Raw genomic sequence first — 8,013 nt, forward strand, 5'->3', positions numbered from 1 at the left:
TTCGAAGTGGACTATTATTTCGAAATTGATGGAGTATAAAAAGTAAAGAGGTAAATATGATTCAAATAAGTTTAAAAAAAATTAATAAATTGACTTATAAATCACTTCTCAAAAGAAACTGTTGTGTGTAGTGCAATCAATTTTAAAATATTTACACTGAAAATAATTGGCTACTACACGTTATTTTGAGACTCATCTCGAATATTTCAAAAGATTTGCACTAAAAAGGTGGTATGTGTGTGCAAAAATTTGTGATGTTTAATTTGGCTTATTATTTGATTTTTTAAAATTAAAAAAAAAAGAAAGAAGAGAAGTTGCTATATATATATATATATATATTTTAATGATGAATTAATTAGGGCCTATTTGGGTGGTGTGAAATAAACTGATTTTTTTTTTTTGCTTATTATGTAAATTCGTTTTTTTTTCTTAAAATGTTAATTTTTTATTTTATTTTTTATTATTTTAAAATATTAGTTTTTTTAAAAAATTAAGAAATAAAATAATATAAATTTACTGTTTTATCCCTATTTTAAATTCATTAATAATATAAAAAGTAAAATTGATATTCTTAAAAAATATATATTATCAAAGGGTAATTTTAAAAAATTATTATTTTTAAAATGTAATAATTGTACTATCAAAAAAAGTTAGTAAATTTTTCAAAATGGACTATTGTTTTGGAATGGATGGTGTATAAAAAGTAAAGAGGTAAATATGATTCAAATAAGTTAAAAAAATCAATAAATTGACATATAAATCACTTCTTAAAAGAAATTGTTGCGTGTAATGCAATCAATTTTAAAATATTTACACAGAAAATAATTGGTTATTACACGTCATTTTGAGGCTCATCTCGAATATTTCAAAAGATTTATGCTAAAAAGGTGGTATGTGCGTGCAACAATTTGTGATGTTTGATTTGGCTTATTATTTGCGTTTTTAAATTAAAAAAAAGAAGAAGAAGAAGAAGAAGAAGAGAAGTTACTATATATATATATATATTTTAATGATGAATTAATTAGGGCCTATTTGGGTAGTGTGAAATAAATTGATTTTTTTAACTTATTATATAAAGACTTTTTTTTTCTTGTTAAAATGCTAATTTTTTATTTTATTTTTTATTATTTTAGAATATTAATTTTTTTCAAAAATTAAGAAAAAAATAATATAAATTTACTTTTTTGTCCTTATTTTAAATTCATTAATAATATCAAAAGAAAAATTGATATTCTTAAAAAGATATATTATCAAAGGGTAGTTTTAAAAAATTAATATTTTTAAAATGCAATAATTGTACTTTCAAAAAAATTTAGTAATTTTTTCAAAATGGACTATTATTTTGGAATGGATGGAGTATAAAAATTAAAGAGGTAAAAAAATCACTTCTCAAAAGAAACTGTTGTGTGTAATGCAATCAATTTTAAAAAATTCACACTGAAAATAATTGGCTACTACACGTCATTTTGAGGCTCATCTTGAATATTTTAAAAGATTTACACTAAAAAAATGATATGTGTGTACAAAAATTTGCGATGTTTAATTTGGCTTATTATTTGATTTTTTTAAATTAAAAAAAAGAAGAAGAAGAGAAGTTACTATATATATATATATATATATTTTAATGATGAATTAATTAGGGCCTATTTTGGTAGTGTGAAATAAATTGATTTTTTTTGCTTATTATGTAAAGACATTTTTTTTCCTTAAAATGTTAATTTTTTATTTTATTTTTTATCATTTTAAAATTTTAGTTTTTTTTTTTTAAAAATTAAGAAATAAAATAATATAAATTTACTGTTTTATCCCTATTTTAAATTCATTAATAATATAAAAAGTACAGTTGATATTCTTAAAAAAAAATATATTATCAAACGGTAATTTTAATAAAATTAATGTTGTAGCGCTCTCAAAATAAATCCATATAACTCAATCATTCATGATATCCATAGGCATAGGAAAATTAAATATATTCATCCATCAGAGTATTCTTTACAAAAAGTATTACATGTTGACAACAAAGTAAATGTCCTACGGGCTTACAAACTTTCCAAGTCAACACTTGGTTTCAACAAAAGAGAGTTCTAACTCTTAACAGATTAAGCCCTTGGCTTGAATTACATGTAATACAAAGATAGCTACAAAAATAAGTCTTCAGCTTCTAAACCTCCCAAGCTACATCCTTGGAGGCGGCATATCACCTGTACCTGAAAAATGATATAGCGATCTCGGTTTTCCCTCCATTGTTTATTGTATTCCGGACTTAGGTTCCGTGGTGTTGGTTGTTGTATAAGTTTCATTTCCGCCATTTAATTCTTTGTATATGAGTTTTAGGATGCGTTGGGCAGGTTTGTTACAGGTTGGTAGTGAGTTTGAAACAATAGTTGCTGCCCAGATTTTTGCTTCTTCACTCGAGCGAGGCTTTTGTCGCTCGAGCAAGCTCTGTGTTTTAGTTCCTTTGCTCGAGCCAGGGTTCCTTCGCTCGAGCGAGAGTTGGGTGATGTGTCTGGTGGCTCGAGCAAGAAGTCTTGCGCTCGAGCTTGCGTTTGCGTCTGGTTCTGGAACTGAGAGTTGCATTTCTTGGCTCGAGCGAGTGAGCTGTATGTTTTGGGTTTCTTAGCTCGAGCGAGCTGTATGTTTTGGGTTTCTTCGCTCGAGCGAGCTTTTCTTCGCTCGAATGTGCTTCTGGGTTGCAGACCTGAAGCTTTGTATTGCTGGCTCGAGCGAGGCTTTCTACGCTCGAGCGAGGCATCTTTGTGTCTGGTCACTCGAGCGACCACTCCTTCGCTCGAGCGAGCCTCGAATATATCAGTTGGCAGCTACGAGTTACACTTCACTTTTTCATCACCTTTTTTCATTCAAACCCTAGACCAGCTGCTCTTTCTCTCTCTATATACCTTCTCTCTAGGGTTTCATCTAGTTCTAGTGGTCCTCTACCCTAGTTCCTTTGGAAGAAAGGTAAAGCTTCGCAAGGGCTTCGCTTTAATCTGAAAATTTGTGCATTTGGAGCACTTTGAGTTTACATCATCTCCTCCATTTGGTCTCTTCATTCTGAGGTAGGGATAACTACTCATCTCTATGGTCTTTGACTTAAATTTGTAGTCATTTTGGTTAAATGTTGAAGTTGGGAAAGTTTGGGAGTTAGGGTTTCAAATCTTGAAATTATAAAATAGGGCTTTTGTTCCTTTGAATTATGTATGTGTATTTGGGTCTTATAATGAGCCTATTGATGATTATTGTCAATATTTGGACCTCTGGGGTCAATACTGAAAAAGGGAAAAAATACCATAGTTGGGTATCGTTGGGTCATTTGTGTAAATAATGACATTTATTATGAGATAATGAAATTGGTTTGGAAATAATGAAAATGAGAAGTTATGAGAATAAACGGTGGAGTTAGATTGATTAATCACTCACCTTGAAATTATTCATAATTTATCTGTTGATGCATTTATTATCTGTTTAGAAATAATTGTCTTGGGCTATCAGTGGAGGATAGTTTTGATTGTTGTAGACACCGTATGTTGATTAGGGAAAACTGAAACTAATCACGTTGAATATGTCATTGAATATGTGTATTGATTGATCATTGTATATGATAAGTGTTTATATACATTGTATTGTGTGGGAGTATAGCGATCCCGGTATTCCCTGTTGTTGTTTAACTGTAATCCGGACTCGGGTCCGTAGATTTGCTGTTGTCTTATCCTCATTGCCCTTACTCTTTGTTTTAGAGTTTTGGGTTGTGTTGGGCAAGTTGGGAATAAGTTGGTTGTGTTTTAAAACATAGAATTTTGCCCAGGTTTTGGTCTCTCCGCTCGAGCGGCGCTTTGACGCTCGAGCGGGCATTTGTTGTTGCCTCTCTACTCGAGCGGCAGTTTGGACGCTCGAGTGTGAATTTCCTTCTCTCAGCATTTTAATCGTCTGCAGAAAATTCTGGGAGGGTGCATCCGGTGCTCGAGCGGATCTTTGGACGCTCGAGCATGAACTTGTGTCTGACCCTCGAGCGGGGTGTTGTACGCTCGAGCGGACATGTTTTATATCAGTCCGTGAAATCACTTTTTGAATCACTTTTCACTTTTCTTTTCTCTCTCTTACTTTCCCAAAACTGAATTTTGAGAGCTCCTCACTCTAAAACCTAACTTCTCTCTAGGATTTGATCTAGTAGGAGTGTTTTCCTCACCTTGGGCCATTGTAAGAAGTGTGTTGATCGTCGAGGGCTTCGTTTTGATCCAAGAAATTTAGGATTTGGAGCACTTCCGAGTTTTGCTCTTCTTCTCCTTGGGTTCTACATTTGAGGTAGGGATTTCCTTGTTCTTTTTCAATACTTCGTCTATAGATAGACATGTGGTAGTTTTGTATTGCATGAAAGCCATATCCACATTGGATTTGTTTGAAATCATGAGAAGGAACCTAGGGTTGGTTGTTTGAAAATGGTTATTTTATCATTGATGGTTGTTTTGGGCTAATTGGAGTGTAAATTAGCATGTTATAGTTGAAAGAAGAAAAAGCCCTAAATTATATTTTGATTTGGTAAATTAAAATGGAGGGTAGTTAACCTACATTGTAAATCTCTATTGTTAATGTGAGTTGGGTGAAGGTGTTAATGCCTAAGGGGTTAACTTTGGCTTTGGGATGGTTTGAAATGAATGTAGTGGGCTAATGTGAGTATGGCTTTATTATCACCGGAATTGGTTTTGTGGAAACAAAAGGGATGGAGTTGGTTTTGTGAAAACAAAGGGAAATGGAATTTGTTTTATGAAATGAGAAAAGTATCTTTGACATAAGTATGAAAATTGGATTGTTGTTTCTTGAGTGTTAAATACACACACGTGGAGGTTGTATCTTTAACTACCGTAGTAGTGTTGTTGTTGAGTTTGTGGTCTCATAATAATTGAGTCTTTAATAGATGTACTAAATACTTGCATCTAGAGGTTTTGTCCTTGGTCATCGGTGGAGGATGACATGGTTGTGTTGGATTGTCGTGTATGCATTACACCACTGTTGATTGAGCATTGTATGTGATGAAATGCTGAGATACATTATATATGTATACTTGCTCGGGGGGAATTAATTACGTGTTCATATACTTTAACACATTGCTTGTATCTTGATGGTTTATGTATATGTGTTATGCATGTTAGTTATGCCTCGTTGTATTTTGGTTGGTGGTGTTATACCTTGCGCTAAAAATCAGAAGTACCGTGACCTTCCAGCTAGCGCCTGGAGAATTGACTACGCTGAGAATCTAAGGTACCACACCCTTCCAGCTAGCGCCTGGTAAACTGGTATGTTATTGTGAGAGGTGTATCTTTGGCTTACTACGCACATAGCTGGTAGAGCAAAGTTTTGTTGTTGTTGTTCCATTGTATCTGAGGATATCATGAATTTGGTTGGTTACAGTTTCGGAGGGCCAAGTTACCTCATTGGTTGATTATATACATGTTAGTGAGTTGTTATCTCCCTTTTCATAAAGGTATGCATGTATAGTTATGATTGTATTGGGAACGAACCAAAATGTCAATTTGTCATTTGGAAAACGGAAGAGAGTAATGGGCTTAGTGACATTATTTCATAAGTAATTGCTAATGTTATGAAAGATTGGAGTTAATGAAAGAAAAAGGAAAGATGAATCGCTTATAGCGTTGATTGAAATGACTGTTTTCGAGAAAGTTCATACTTATGTATATTTTTTATAAACTGTCACATTACTACTCTAGTATGAGAATGGGCATTCATGATCATAGCTATCTGTAAGTTGTTATTGTTGAGGGCCATGTTGAGATCCCTACTGGACTATATGTTCATCCCACGTTGTTGAATCTTTTTCAGGTGTTGAGCTGAATGTGCTGCAAGATTTGGATCTTCTTATTTGTTGGCCATAGGGCCTCTCTTGTATTGGCGGAATGCCATATGTGTAAAAGGGTTGCACCCTTCTTCTTGATTCGTTAATGATGTAAGCCCAAGGGCAATTTATTTATTATACTCATGTTGTATTTACTTGCATACGAATGAGAGCAATGTTATTCACTTCTACGAGTTGAATATACGGGTTTATTTTCGCATGTTATCTCTGAAATGGAATTAAGTAAATGAAATTGGTAATACTTCGAGTAATAAAAAGTGGGGCATGACAACTTGAAATCAGAGCGAGCCAGGTTTGAATACTTTGGTCTCGTGGGAAGTGGTTTTTACCACAGTGGGTTTACTACGTATGGTGAGGACGTTGCATATAGATATCATGAAAGTTAGGACTTGTGTGTTGCATTTATGTGAGCATGGGATTCAGTCTCTCGGATAGTATTCACAGCCGGTGAACTTGCTTTGAGGTCCTTTCAGAAACACGCCTGATCAACGTGGTTTCTGATAGGAATTCCTTGAGAGTTCCGGAATGAGTGGCTATCTTTGTGGACTTGATTCGATTATGTGTTTACATGTTTAGATGTTTATATGCAATAGAGATGTATATTTTGTGACTAAGTGAGTCTTGTGACTTAATAGTGGTGGTGTGTGCCTCGAAGAAGGCTGTTGTGTTGTGCACTAAGCGTGGCATTTGCTTTTGTGCTTTATAGGATGTCTACACGAGGAAGTAGATGACGGTTGAGTAGTAGGAGTGTCGGTAGGGGCACAACAGTTCCTTTAGCACCCGCCGTTGCAGCATCGGCTGTCAGCAAGGATGTCGTACGTGAGATTGTGAGGGCAGTGCAAGACACCCTAGCTCGCACTGAGGGCGGCAGCGGGCATGCTCTCAAGCTTACTAAGGAGTTTTTCCGCTCCGGCCCACCAGAGTTTGTGGGGGAGGCTAAACCGTTGGAGGCAGAGAGCTGGTTGGAGCAGATTACCAAGACTCTTGATATACTCAGAGTCAAAAAAGAGGAGTTGAGGGTTTCTTTGGCAACTTTTCAATTAAAGGGCGATGCGAGTTATTGGTGGAAGTATGCTAAGAATACTGTAGAGAGCACATGGGTTGCTTTTACCGAGGCCTTTTGGGCCAAGTATTTCCCTCCTTCTGCTCGGGAAAGGTTGAGGGATCAGTTTTTGGAGTTGCGTCAGGATGATACTCCTGTGGCACAGTTTGAGATGCGGTTTACTAGTTTGTCGAGGTTTGCTCCAGAGTTGGTGGCAACAGAGGAGCGTCGTTGTTATGAGTTTGAAAGGCAGTTGTGTTTCGATATTCGAGAGAAGGTAGCTGGATCCTTTTGGAAGGATTATTATAATTTAGTCGAGGCAGCGGCCCATGTGGAGGCTATGGTTGTGAGTGATGGTTGGGATAGGGAAGAGACCATCTCGGTAAGTCCTTCAGTTCCTAAGCGCTCTAGGCTCAGTAAGGGGTGGAGGCGGAAACATGCTCAGTCAGGGGCTAATTCCTTTCCTTTGCCTGGGGTTTCGGACTCTTCTATTGGGGGGTCCGGGGAGATACAGGTTTCAGACCAGTCTCAGAGTAAGGAGTCTGGTGGTTGTTTTGTTTGTGGTCAGCTAGGCCATGGTAGACGTTTTTGTCCTTTGTGTGTAAATTCTTCAGGTGCTTCAAAACCCAGTCAGACTCAGTTGTACTCGTCCAGTCAAGGACGCTATCGGTACCAGAAACGGGCAGGCCAGGCTTCGAGAGCCTCGCGAGGGGCGACTTATTAGCTAGCCTTGTATTATTACCCTGGAGGGGGAACTTTTGCGTCGTTGACCGGTGATGTATTATATGAATCATTTTGTTATTGACCGGTGTACTGTTGGATGCTGAGGCACCATGTTTATGTATCACATGTGTATGCATAGTGTTGTTTGTTTAATCCTCATGTATTGGGGAGTATGTATGGAATTTCGAAACCCCGATAATATCTATTGAGAAGTTGTTAATGGGATCAATGATCCTGATGTTATTGCATGCTTGGTACTGTATGTTGAGATAGTCTGGTGACGGCCTGTGGGCCTTGTTCACTTTTAGAGATTATTTGATGAGATCGGGAACCCGTGGGTGAATGTGACTGATGTGATGATTTCGGGAGTTGTGTAGCATTG

General features: G+C 36.1%; 1 long non-coding RNA gene across 1 annotated transcript; it reads left to right on the forward strand.

Moving 5' to 3' along the window:
* The first annotated feature begins 4,167 nt into the window (after window positions 1-4,167).
* On the forward strand, window positions 4,168-6,065 carry LOC145813767 (uncharacterized). The gene is made up of 2 exons (XR_014357035.1): window positions 4,168-4,299; window positions 5,833-6,065. It is a non-coding gene; the product is annotated as an uncharacterized LOC145813767 (long non-coding RNA).
* The last annotated feature ends 1,948 nt before the right edge of the window (window positions 6,066-8,013 follow it).

This window comes from Camellia sinensis, chromosome 15 (genome assembly GCF_055761805.1).
Source record: "Camellia sinensis isolate YWXY chromosome 15, ASM5576180v1, whole genome shotgun sequence".
Lineage (NCBI taxonomy): Eukaryota > Viridiplantae > Streptophyta > Magnoliopsida > Ericales > Theaceae > Camellia > Camellia sinensis.